We start from the raw sequence: 14,570 nt of genomic DNA on the forward strand, positions 1-14,570 counted from the left end.
AATTCCAAAACAGTAAACAAATGTAAGAAAATTTAACCATTTTGTTCATTTTGTGATAATACAGGACATTGGCCTCAATATTGTGAAACTGTTACAAACTATGATACTCGTGTTCAGAAACTTAAAACTTCAAATCGCTGCTTTCTGTGTACTAACCGTGGTCATAGAGTTTCAAACTGCCCAAGGAAAAATACTGCACGGTGCACTAAATGCAAGAAAAGGCATCATGTTTCTATTTGTCCTCCTGTTGAAAACAATCAACTGCAGATAACTAACAGTGCTGTAAATCACATAACCTTTCCTAAAACAATTTTCACACATTTGCAAACTGCTCGTGTGTATGTTACTGGCCCCACAGGCCATTTACGCTGCATTTTAGATGGTGGTAGCCAAGCAGGTTTTGTTCACACAAACCTCATTGAAAAGCTTAAGCTTAAAGTTGTCAGTTCTGCCTCACTTTCAGTTCAAGCATTTGAATCTTTCACTTCACAAGAACAACGTAGATGTGTTCAACTGTCACTTTCAAGTTTGTGGAGCAACCAAGCATTTTTGATCTCCGCATTTAAAAGCTCCAATTCCTATACTACACGTCCTACTGCACCACCAGAAATAGTTCACTTTGCTCAGAAGAAAAGATTGAGAATTGCTGATCCACCGGATGACTCTTCATTGCCCATAGAAATACTTATTGGTGGTGATCATTATTGGCAAATTGTTTCCGCAGAAGCTCAAATCAAGCTTTCAGAATCTTTTGTTATGGTACCGTCAGTGTTTGGATGGGTTCTTAGCGGAACAAGAACACATACTACAATCGCTGAGAAGACTTCTGTCCATCACGTTTGTGTGCAAGTTAAAACTGATTGTTTAAATTTATCAGGTACGCCGCTTCTGGGAATTAGACTCCATAGGGATACAAGAAGCGCAGAAACGAAAAATGACTACTCGAGATGAAGAAATTTTATCAGAATTTCACAAAACTTACAACACTGAAGACAATCGAAGAATTATGTGTCTGCCTAGAAAACCATTGGTCACACCTTTGCCTACAAACAAAATTATAGCGGAAAACAGATTTCATTCTCTTCAAAAACGACTTGCATCTAGTGATGTGTTAAAGACACAATATGACAAATGCATGCTGAATTACATTGAACAAAAGCATGTTGAAGTTTGTTCCATAGATGAATCCAATGAGAAGTCAGTACCTTCCTCATCATGCTGTAAGAAAGAAAACGCAATCTGAAACCAAGTGGAGAATTGTGTTTGATGCTTCCTCGCATGCTCCAGGAATGATTTCACTGAACGATACCTTGGAAGTTGGCCCGAATCTTCTTCCTGAATCTATTGGTTGTCTACTAAGATTTCTATTGCATGATTTCACTGTTACATGTGATGGTAAGCAAGCTTTTTTACAGTTGTCACTACTATTTATATCATTTCAATTCAGTAAGAAACAGATCATTCAAAATTCTAGATAAGCAAATGAAGAAAGGTTGCTTACCTTTATGATCCGCGTTCTTCGATTCTATTCCGCCGCTTTTGTAGACTCCGATTTGGTTTCAAACTCATCTAAAATTGGCACTATTTTGTATGAATAATTTTATGTGACATTTGACACAAAAGAGGAACAATATCTAAATCATTACAACATCAAAAATCACTTCTAACTACTTAGCATCATTCTTATTCATATCTAAAAGCGTCGTTATTCTAAAAGCGTCATCATTCTAAAGCAGTATGCGTCACTGTTCTAAAAGCATACACTCATCGTTGCCAGTTCTCAAAAAAACAAACTTTCTTTTTCAATTCTCGTCGGTCTGGAGGCTCAATCCGTTCCCCAAGAGCGGAGCTTGCGTCATTCGCGACACACTCCCCCCCCCCGATGAGTTTCACCAAGTTGAAACTCAGCCACAGTCTGGTTGAAAGTTCATGAGGTTTAATCGTTCAGGAGTTCGAATCACTCGTCCACATCTAGTTGTTTTGAGGGAATTCTGATTGAGTTCATCTGACTGATCTTTGTCAGTGGCACCAAAATCTGTAGATCCAATAGAAGTTGTAGGCTTATCACACATTTTTTGATCAGAATGCTTCTTTCTCAAACAGTCTCCTATATTATCCGTTTGTAAATGGACTTGCAGCGGATAAATTCGTTGTATGAGTCGAAGGATTTCGCCATTTTTGGTGCGTAATTTTACTAAACGAACTACACCATCATTTCCTGGGATGAGTGTTATAATTTTTCCTAGAGGCCACTTAATTCTTTTCTCAGGAGTTTCTATTAACACAATGTCTCCAACCGATAGTTTAACATATTTCTCTGTTTTTAAAGTATGGTTTTTCAGTTGTCCTAAGTATTCAGTTCTGAACCGTTTTCTTAGATCTTCTCTGACCTTCATTTGATATGCATACCTTTTTTTGTAAGTATTTGGCATCAATAATGTCTAGATCGGAAACGCCACTTTCTTTTAGATCACGAAAAAACATTGCAGGTGTCAAGGGTTCCAGTTCCAAGTCCTCGGAAATATAAGTTAATGGTCTGCAATTTAAAATATTTTCGCAATTGCAAAGGATCGTAGAAAGTTCTTCATATTTCAGTGAGGCATTACCTAAAACTTTTCTCAGAATGTTTTTCATCTGGCCAATCATTCTTTCCCAAAATCCACCCCACCAGGGAGAAGTTGGTGGGATAAATTTCCACTTAATGCGGTTGACAACATGGTTCTTAATAATTTTATCCCTGTCAATCATTTTTAAGTGCGAATTTGTACCAATAAAATTACTACCGTTATCAGTGTAGACAATTTCAGGTCTTCCTCTGCGTGCTATAAAACGTCGGAAAGCCAGTAAAAAGTTATCTGTTGACAAAGACGTTAAAAGTTCAAGATGAATTGCCCTGTATACAGCACATGTAAATAAAACGATCCACGTTTTCGATCCATTTTTTTTAAAAACAAAGGGCCAGCTAAGTCGATATCTGTCACTTCAAAAACAGAAGAATCTTTAACACGGTCTTTTGGCAAAGGTGCGGATTGTACCGTGGAGGACCTCGAATCAAATCTTCTACATTTAGTGCAGTTTTTCAACACTTAACGAATAGTTCAAAATCCAGAAATTTTCTCGTAGCATTGCCATTAAAGTCTTAGTTCCGCAATGCATTTGTTGTTCATGTTTTTCCATAATCAGTTTAAAGACAACTGGATCTTCAGGAGGTAGGATTACAGGTGTTCTAAAATTTTCGAAGTCTTGTCTCATTAATATTCTTGACTTTACTCTTAAAAGACCAGATGAATCAACAAATGGTTTTAAATGTCGTAAGCGTTTATCCTTTTCTGTTTTAAAGGATACCCTTTGCACAATTTTCCAAACAAGGAATTCAGCTGCATTCAATTCTTCGATTTCTAAATTCTTTGACGTTGTTCTATTTTTATCTCTGCAGTTGTCAATATACCTTTTTATCCAGGCTGTAACTCTAATTATTTTCTCAAAAGAAGAAATTCGTGATAAATGCGAAAATTCTTCATCTAAATTTGTTAACGAGGATACAACTGTTTTTCTTCTTTCTCGATCAATCATATCTTTGTCAGGAGAAATATCACAAGTAGGCCAACAGTCTGGATTCAACTTCAACCATGCTGGACCTTCAAGCCCTCTTTTGGCTTTAATAGTTTCAACAGAACATCCTCTTGACGGAATATCCGCAGGATTCAAGTTGCCAGGAACATAATTCCATGTATCAGGATTAGTAAGAGCTCTTATTTTTTCACTCTATTCATAACAAATACACCCCAATTTTCTTTATTCTTAATCCAGTACAATGTGTTCCTTGAATCTGTCCAATAAAACGTAGGTATATATTCTTCCTTCAAATCTTGTTTTATAGATTTCATTAATCTCGCACCAACAACACAAGCTAATAATTCTAGTCTACAAATTGATGTGGGTTTTAGAGGAGCAACTCTAGATCGAGCTTGAACTAAATGAGAAGAAACTTCATTTCCATTTTCATTTCTTAAATAAACGCAGGTTGCATATGCCATTCGGGATGCATCAAAAATATATGAAAGGATAATTTCAATTCAGAATCAATATTAAGCATCATTTGTCGATGAATTTTTATTTCTGTTAAACGATTTGCATCATTTTTCCATTTCATGTATTTCCTTTGAATTTCTTCAGGAAGAGCTTCATCCCAAGTTACTTTTAATTCCCAGCAGTTTTGTAACAGAATTTAGAAATTAAAATTATAGGGCAGGTGAATCCAATAGGGTCATAAATTTTATGAATTTCAGACAAAATTGTTCTTTTAGTAACAGGTTTGTGTTTCGATTCATTTAATCCCTTAATATCACAACTTAATGTGTCATCATGCAAATCCCAAAGAAGTCCCAAAATGGTGACCGTTTTAGCTTCACAAGGATCATCGAAAAACTCATTCTCATTTAATTTATCAAGCTTCGACTGTTCTAAAATGGGTTCAACAACAAATGCATCCCTTGCATTTCGAGGACAGTTATATGCCCACTCTTGTAATTCAAATTTAGCACTTGCCAAAATTTCAGTGGCATCATTATTTTAACTTCTTTAATTCTGATTCATCATTCACACTTGTAACTAAATTATCAACGTACCAGGATTCTACTAATTTATTAGCACTCGCACGATAATTTTCTGGTACTTCATTCATTAATTTCGTTAGTGTTGCATTTAAGCGAAATGGACTGCTGGTTATTCCAAAGACCACTCTTCTATGCCTGTATATTTTCAAACGCTTAGAATTTCCCTGTTCCCACCATAAAAATCTTAAATAATCTCTGTCTTTAGGACTAAGTGCTATCTGCAGAAAAGCCTTCTTAATATAAGCGCTCACGCCAATTTTTCCCAGTCGAAATTTATTTATTATAGCTGGAACAGTATCAATCAAATTTGGACTCTTTTCCAAACAGTCATTTATGGAAGGTGATCCTTTAGTTCTTACGGATCCATTGAAAACCGGTCTTATTTTTGTCGTGGCGGAATTCATTCGAATAACAGCACGATGGGGTAAATAATGAGAGGCGTTATTAACTTCTTCCTCAGGAACAATCTCTATTATTTTATCATCTTCCCAAGATTTAAAAATTGTGTCATAATCTTCTAAAAATCCTCCATCCCTTAAATTCTTCACTGTGCTCTTTAATCTCTTTTCTGCTATTTACCGATAGTTTGGAAGTAGGAATGATTTTCAATCCAGGGTAAACAAACTTGAAACCTTCCTTATTCATCTCTTGTCACATTGGAAAGAAAATGTGTCATTGTTTGTTTTTTTAATTCCCTTTTAGTTTGACTTTCTGAAGGATCTAATATCCCAAGAGTATCAAGTTTCCATAAATCAGAAATTTTACTATCTGATACTAACATAGAAAATGCATAAGAATAATCATATTTATTTTCTATTTCTACGGGAATTTTCCCCATGATACTCCAGCCTAAATAAATTTCAATGCAAACTAATCCACATTCTAACTTCTTTATTTTCCTTGTAAGCAATTTTCCCGCTATGTCCCCGCCTATGAGGATATGAATTTCAGAAGGCGAATGCTCGAAAAACAATTTTTTATGCCTACCTTCAACATCATTCAAGAATATGTTATGGTTTTTAACTCATTTAAATAAGGCTTGATGTTCAATTTTTCAATATCAGAACAAATTTTCGCCTGATCAAAAGCTTTGAAGTTACACTGATAATCGTTTTTGATACTACTTAAACGTACAACGAACTGTTTATGAGTTTCAACCACTTCAGTTCCTCCGAACAGACTGAATCACACTGCTTTCGTTAATACATTCGTATTGCATAGCATTAGCTAAAAATTTAGATACATAGCTTCGTTGACTCCCAGAATCAATTAAACAGCGGCAGTATTTTTCTGGACCATTGACACGCACTCTTACTACTAAAGTTTGTAATAAAACTTTCTCTAAACATGATTTGTTCGTCGAATTGAGATCCTTCTTATTTGATTTTTTCTCATCTAAACTATTTCTGTCACAGATTAAACTATTGTGTTTCCAACCATATGAATCACACTTTATCTTTTCGAAGTTAAAGCAATTTTTTGCCAAATGGTTACCCCTTTTAAGGCATAAATAACATATTCCGAGTTTCCGAAGTGACGCCTTTCTCTCTGCTACAGAACTTCGGGCAAGCATCGGAAGTATGTTTTTCTTTTTCTGAATCCTCGCAAAATATGCAGCTGTTAATTGAAACCTTTAACACAGCAGCCGTTGGAATAGAAATTTTATTTATTCTTTTTTCTTTAGAAAAGTGGCTCGAATTAGGGTTGTTTATTTTATCTTGAATTTGTAGCATAGATTCGCCGCACTCATTTTCCGTTTTCAAGAACTCTAATAATTCGTTTACATCGAAGTTATCTTTAGATTTCACTTTTCTTTGGAAATCAAGTTTCAGTTCATTCGGAATTAACTTTAATAAAACTGGTGTCAATAACGTGCCATATGTGCCAGAAGTTACATAAAGTGATTTCAAACTTCTTATCTGTATTTCGATACCATCATACAACTTACGTAATGCAAATATGTTGTTAGCATTCCTAACAGGTTCTAAATTTAGCAGTTTTCCCATATGTGCATTTATAATTAAATTTGTTCTACCAAAGCGTGTTTTAAGTAACTCGATTGCGGTGAAATAATTTTCACTTGATAATGTAAAACCACTAACAGCATTACAAGCAGCGCCTGATAAAAATGAAATCAAATAATTAAATTTGTCTCTATCTGTTAAATCACTATTGTGATGTATCGCTTTGTCAAACTGGTTCCAAAATGATAACCAATTAACAGGATCGCCATAAAATTTATTGATCGATAATTTGGGAAATTTAATTTTTGAATGAGATACAGAAATATTTGAAATATCATTCACAATATTACCAAATGTATTCGAAACAGGAATTTCAGGTTTCCTATTCTCTTTTAACATAAATGTTAGTTTTGATTTCATGGAAATTATTTTCTCGGAATAAACTTCACAAGTTTCAAATCCCGATTCATATTCAGTAGCCTTAATTAATTCTTGTATTTGTTTATCTAATTCTTTTAGGCTGCTATATTTTGAATCTAATAAATCAATATTTTCATTAAAAAGAATACACAAATCGTGTTCTGTTTCTTGGAGGTATTCTTTACAATTATTTATGAACTTTGTTGTCATACTGCTAACTACAGTTCGCCTTTTCTTTAATTCTTCTATTTTAGTAAACATGTTTAAATATTTCAGATAGAAAATATTTCAAATTAAAAATCAGTACTCTCAACTCATAAATAAACTTCTCAAATCAAAAGGAGCTATTTTTCAAACATTCCTAAATCTTTCACTTCAATATAGTCTACATCGGTGGTCCCTGTTCAGGCGCCAAAAATTTTTATCATTTCAATTCAGTAAAAAACAGATCATTCAAAATTCTAAGCAAATGAAGAAAGGTTGCTTACCTATATGATCCGCGTTCTTCGATTCTGGTCCGCCGCTTTTGTAGACTCCGATTTGGTTTCAAACTCATCTAAACTTGGCACTATTTTGTATGAATCACTTTATTTGACATTTGACACAAAAGAGGAACAATATCTAAATCATTCCGTTCCCCAAGAGCGGAGCGTGCGTCGTTGGCGACAACTACATAAAGAAGACAGAGATGTCACAAAATTTTTCTGGTACAAATTAAAATCTGATTCATCTCAACCTACTACTCTTACAGATGAAATAACTGTTTACAGATTTACTCGCTTACCATTTGGCCTTACTTGCAGTCCGTTTTTACTCTGTGCTGCGACACGAGAATTGGCTGCAAAATGTATCGCAGAATTTCCAATTGCTGCACCAGTGATATATAAACATCTCTATATGGATGACTTTCTTGCTAGTATGGAAACTGAATCACGCATTATAATGCTATATCACGATATCAAGAATTTAATGGCTCTAATTAAATTGCCTATGGAAAAATGTCCTACAATCTCTTTGAAACTCAAAGATGTACTACAAACACATGAAGAATCTCACAAAATGGAAACAACTGTCTTAGGTATTGGCTGGAATACAACTTCTGATACTTTGAAACATGCATTCAAGACTTCCCTCTGTGTTTCTACAGACAAACCACTTACAAAGGGATGGTTACTCCGCTGCATTGCTACTTTTTATGATCCCTTAGGCCTTTTTTCACCGTTTACTATTCTTGGGAAAATCTTATTCCAAGATAAATGGATTCTTGGAATCAAGCGAGATGAATTACTACCTGTTAATTTATCACCTTTACGGTATGCAGCTGTGAAAGAACTTGATGACATTTGCTCCCTTCAAATTCCTCGATGCATAGGCATTTCATCACATGTTCCTTTTGCTGTTCATGTGTTTTGTGACGCATCTGAACGTGCCTATGGTTCAGTTCTGTACATTGTTACCTTTAAAGGTGACCAATCGAATGTGAATTTAGTGTGTAGTCGCAACAAACTAGCTCCTATAAAGAAAGTTACCTTACCTCGTTTGGAGCTATTGGCGGCCCTGATGGGAGCACGATTGTTGCAATTTTTCTGTGCTGAAACAAACATCTGTTCGTCAAATGCAACATTGTGGAGTGATTCCCAAGTTGTCTTAGGGTGGATACGCAGTGACCCCAACAAATGGAAAACTTTTGTTAGCAACAGAGTAACAGAAATTATTTCCTATACCAATCCTTCACAATGGAGACATTGCCCTGGCAAAAACAATCCAGCTGACAAACTTTCTCGAGGTGTTTCACCATCAACACTAAAAAACCTGGAAATCTGGTGGAACGGCCCTCCATGGTTAGTCAAATCTCTAGAATATTGGCCTCATTCCGTACTATTTCTAAAGATTATAGTCCTAACTTCGAGGCAAAGAAAGAAAAAGTTCAGACACTTCAAAATCGTATCTACTCAACCAATCATAAAGGCTGGAAACTACAGTTCTTACGTTCGATTGTTACGTGTAACATCTTGGATTCTTCGCTTTATTCACAACTGTAGGAAACAAGAAAAGTTAGTGGGTGAATTACATGCCACAGAACTGAATCAAGCTTGTTGTGGTGTAGTGGCCGAAACCGCTATGCAAACCCTGGGTTGTGACATCAGGTTGAAAACAAAACACAGCATAAAAAAATTATTCAATGCTAAAAAATGGCTACATACAATTCTGAACAGAAAAAACTTATCTTTTTTAGAAAATCAAATTCTATACATCAGTCGTGCGAGAGCCATACGTGGCTCTCGAGCCTGCGTTTATAACATTTCCAGCAATTTAATATTATTTTAATAACAACTATTTTTTTACAACTTAATATTATTTTAATAAAAATTAAATAATTATATTTAATCCCGTGATTTCATCACGTATATTGCACTCTGAATTTGAAATCATTCGTCGTAGATTTCTGCGACCTTATCACATCGTATTTATTGGATACAGACCGTTCAGAAAGAATCGTTTCCTTCAGAATATGAAGCTTTGTTGACAGGAAAATCACTCCCTAAGAAATCAAGGATGAAACAATTTAACCCTTTCTTCAAGAGCAATATTATACTTCTTGGTGGTCGACTACAATTTCCTGATTTATCTCATGCTGAAAAACATCCCATAAGGTTCTCATCATTTTACAAGCCTACTGATACGCCAAACACATTTACGAATGCATCATCTCGGTGTTCGGATTGTATTTTCTCAGCTTCGTTCAGAATATTGGATATTAAGAGCAAGACAAGCCATTAAAAAGGTGATAAAGACTTGCCTTCCATATAAAGTACTGAAACAAAAGAGAAGTGAACAGATAGAAGCTCCATTACCAGCTGAGCGAATTCAAAAGTCATCTCCTTTCGAAACTACCGGAATTGATTTTGCTAGACCACTCTACGTAAAAAATAACTCCGTTACAAAAGCTTACATTGTCATCTTCACATGTGCTACAACTTGAGCTATCCACTTAGAATTAGTTTCCGATCTGCATACTGACATCTTCCTACTTGCATTACAACGTTTTGTCTCTAGACGTTCACTTCCTCATACAGTGTACACTGATAATGCCACAACGTTCTTCGCTGCGGACAAAGAGCTGAAATTATTGTGGGATACTATATCCTCTGCCAAGGCACAACAGTTTTATGCCCACCACAACATCAAATGGAAATTCATCGCCCCCCGAGCGGTTTGGTGGGGAGGATGGTGGAAAAGAATGATAGGCTCAATTAAGCTATGCCTTCGGAAAACATTAGGTAAGGCTCATTTCGATTACGCTGGTTTGAGCACTGTATTATGTGATATTGAAGCCGCTCTTAACAGTAGACCTATTGTCCACGAATATGGAATAAAAGATGACTCTGAGGAAGCTTTAACACCCTTGCACTTCCTCATAGAAAAGAAAAGAAATTAACTACTATTCCTTCCAGCCTCACAAATCTTGAAACAAATTTAAATCGTATGTGGAAGAATCGTCAACATTTGATGGACTCCTTTTGGAAAAGATGGCAAAAGGAATATTTGATGGACTTGCGTACATTTCATCAAGTGCGGAATCCATCTGAAACAAATAAAATACGGAAAGGGGACATTGCCCTACTACAAGAAGATGTTAGACCTCGCCACACCTGGAAAAAGGCCCGTGTTGAGGAGCTAATCCTTGGGCGCGACAAAAAAGTCCGTACTTGTGTTCTGCGCACCAATGGACATACCATTACCCGACCTGTGCAGCTGGTTATCCCCCTGGAGATTGACCAGGGTGAGGATGTTGCGGCAAAGCCAGCGAACTATTAAAAATAACATTACCCTTTTTGTGAATGGCATCACTTACGTTTTTGTATTTATAAATGTTTTTTGCTTTTTCTATACTTTATGTTTATGTTAGGAAATAAATAATGCTAGTCTTACAAATGTAAAGATACTTCAAATACTTCAGAATGTCTTACTCAGACAAGCGGCGAATTGTCGATGGTTCGTCAGAAACTCGGCAATTCACCAAGAGCTTAAAGTGCGAACTTTATATGTTTACTTTGCTAATCTCGCAGATAAATTTTTCAAAAATATGCCAAATGTTAACAATACCAGTGCTAAATTATGACTATAATTCTGACAGTAATCGAAAACGGCCGCTTGCGGTCCTCAGACATCTTGATAATTAACTGTTATTTTTAAAATTCAAATATTCAGTTTTGACACCTTAATTATATCTATGCACATTCTCTCACTTTTTTGATTTTCTGGTTAGCTGCTGATGGTTGTAAATATGTAGCTAACCTTACCTGCGATTTATATTTAGAGAACCTTACCTGTATATAATGTATATATATATATATATATATATATATTTCTATGCATTTATGTTTACTGGCATTTTATGTTATCTACTTCTAATCTGCTAATGCAACACCTGAGAAACTCTCAAATTCTGCGAGCTAAGGCATTTCTTTTTATCCACGACATGTCAGTTGCTTATCTTGCGCACTTACCTTCGCCTCAAAGCCTGCACCGCAGGTGTGTTTCTGTTGGACTCATATCTATGTGCTCACCCATACTGTGAAAACTGTTCTGAACTTTCATTTTCTTCGCTGTGTTTCATAAGCTGTTAGAACATTCAAAGAATCGAAAATCAGGAATCAATATGCCGGGATAGCGTCTACACGCGGGTACCCGTAACAGCGAACTTTATCGAGTTTGGCTGAACCGACGATGTCTAAATGTTTTAATTAAATGATACCTTTAGGCAGTAAAATTGGTCATAGCCATAAATTATTATATAATGATCGATTTAATTATTGAGTTTTTTTACGTATATGTGAATATCTAAGGTGTGTATTTGTAGACGTTATACATCTTATATTTTTAGATGCTTTCTATGCGAAAATTGTGGAATTGAAGTGCTGACAGTCTTCTTCAAGCGAAACAAATTCAAACTAAGTTGAATTCAAAATATTTATTTTTTTTAATGCATACTATATATTTACAATTCTTCGTTTTACTTTGGCATAGCTTTAGCCGGAAGAAATACATACCGCTTTCACTTCCGGGATTATGTTTCAGTCCCATGAGAAGAAGAGGCACTGGTTGAAATAATCTTTCTGTAAGGGGGAAAGGGAGAGACAGCTTTAAATACCGCTTTTTATTTTTTTAATTGTGGAAAAAAATGTGACAGGTGTTATTGTTTAATGGATTCGTTTTATAAATTCTTGTGCCATGTATTTAAAGTAATTTAAAGATAATTTAATAGTAATGCTTTATTGATCAGAATTGAACTGGCCGTAAATACTTCCATTCGACGACCTAGCGTCACTTCTGGTGTGGGTAAGTGCCCTTTCGGGGTTTATTTTGATGTTGTAATTTTGTTTACTTATTGCTGTGTCTAGTTTTTAAATACCTTGGCTTAACGCTAAAACAGGCATTTTCTTGTTTAATAACCAGAAAAATATGATATGAATACTAAGAACTGTTTATTGAATGTTTGCTCTGATAAAACAAAATATCATAAATTAATATTATAGTATAGTTACGATGTATTTTCCTTTGTGTATGATTTTATTTTCTTCTACTCTTGAAAATCTAATTTTCCTTTAACTTTAAAATCCCCAATTTTAAGAAAGTAGAGCTAGAGGTAGAGTAATAAGCCTAATGCTATGGGAAACATCATTTAATTTGCAGTTTTCTGTTCGCGTGTACTGCAAAAATACCTTTTGGATACGTATTAAGATTTATTTTTCTTATTCATTAAGCGATTTGATATGTTAAATGTTATTGTTCAGTGAAAGCCGTGATTAAGATATATTCAATGAATGAAATAATTAGAAGTTAAGTGACTTGCTGTGTGGGATTTCTGACTTCCGGAAGTAATTTAGTAGAATTGTTAAACTTATGAAGGCGCTTTTGTTTTAATGTTGAATCATATAGAAAATTTATGTATTAAAGTATATTACTGAACTACAAAAGCAGAAATGTATGTCAAATGTTTATTTATAGTCCTTTTTAATTTCATTTGTTACCTATTTAAGTGCTAAAACTTGACATTGATTTCAGTGTCTCGTACGCTTGTTGTTTTAAACAACTAGTCTTAAAAAAAATGACAAAAATCAATGTGATTGATTTTGATGAATTTTTTATATTTGATTGTGTGACAATCTTGCTTTACTTTATATACTGCTGCAGTATTTTTTTAGAAATTATTCATTTATAATTTTCTGAAAACTTCATTAATATTTCAGCAGTGTTAATTCAGAATAACTGACTATTTAGTTTTAAGTTTTATATATATTTTAACATACATTTAAAACAATTGAAATTGATTGATTCACAACTACGTAGAAATTTTATGTTTGTTGTATATAATAAATATGTAATCGTATAAAAAGGATATAAAATAGAATTCAGTATGTATATATATCTAAAGAAGAAATGATTTTTGGAAAATATTCAGAAATTAAAGGATCATACTGCACGTTTACCTGTTTTAAAGTTTTACATAATGAAACGAAATGCCACGTCTTCTATTACATTTCATAAGTTGTACAATAACATATTCATATCCTTTGAAAATAAGCAAAATAAAATCTTTATATTATGGTAGCTGTACATTACCTAGCCCCAGATACTCATGTTATTAAGACTGATTCTTCCTCATTAGTTTAATTGCAGTAAACTATTTAGAATATATTTTCTTATATATACAGTATCGTATTAAAACAATGGATAAAAGTATGTTTATGGGTACCCCTTGATGAAAATTGGTGATTTTTGGTGGTACATGGATACCGAGTTTGTGCAATTCTTTGACTTGTTATTTTGGTGCCAACCTATTTTCGCTTAAGAAAAAAAATCCCTGAATTGCACAAACTTGAAATTGTGCACTCCTTTTATCCATGTACACATCGACCTATTTTCACTTAAAAACATCAGAGAATTGCCCAAACTAGGCATTGCACACTCTCTTGACATTGCCCATGTACACTTCGAACTATATTCACTTAAAATGTCAATGAAGCAGCCAACAACAACAAAAAAAAAAAAAAAAAACTCAATAAACTACATTTTAAATCAAACAATGAAATAGCATAAAAAAGGAAATTCATCTGTGCAATACAGAAAGGAAATATCCACGTACATTATTTACAAATTAACACATTTTCAGTCAAACAATATTCCTTAACAGCATCCAAAAACTTCTGAAAATTATCTGAACTAGAATCTGTATACTGGCATCACCTCATAAATTCACAAAATAAAAGTAAAAAATATCTTCCGTATCGTCCGACTATATGCATTTCCTTCCTACAAACAGGACACTTAATAATGGCTACTAAGTAAACCTTCATTTACACACCAGTCAAGTAATGTTCTTTTCCCCTTTCTTTCCAAATCGTACAGAAACTTCAAGTTAACCTTATGAAATTACACCTTCACGATAATACAAGGGGTACCCTTCTCTCTAACCCAATAATGAAACATAGAGTTCAAAGTTGATATTCTTGTTTCTGTGTTAGTCAGATTTCCTGTTCATTGCATTTTGGTTTTTTTCTTCAGT

At 34.3% G+C, this 14,570-nt stretch overlaps 1 protein-coding gene across 5 annotated transcripts in view; it reads left to right on the forward strand.

The window, feature by feature from the left end:
- The first annotated feature begins 12,097 nt into the window (after nt 1-12,097).
- LOC118204962 (uncharacterized) overlaps nt 12,098-14,570 on the forward strand; it is a 97,074-nt gene continuing 94,601 nt past the window's right edge. For 4 of the 5 annotated variants that reach the window (XM_085819936.1, XM_085819937.1, XM_085819938.1 and 1 more), the window contains exon 1: nt 12,098-12,343. The gene's annotated coding sequence lies outside the window, so the exon portion shown is untranslated. The remainder of the gene's footprint in view (nt 12,344-14,570) is intronic. The other variant, XM_085819940.1, reaches the window with a different exon arrangement.

Source organism: Stegodyphus dumicola, chromosome 7, assembly GCF_044657685.1.
Source record: "Stegodyphus dumicola isolate Sdum_Otavi_A_Nest chromosome 7, ASM4465768v1".
In the NCBI taxonomy this organism is placed as follows: Eukaryota; Metazoa; Arthropoda; class Arachnida; order Araneae; family Eresidae; genus Stegodyphus; species Stegodyphus dumicola.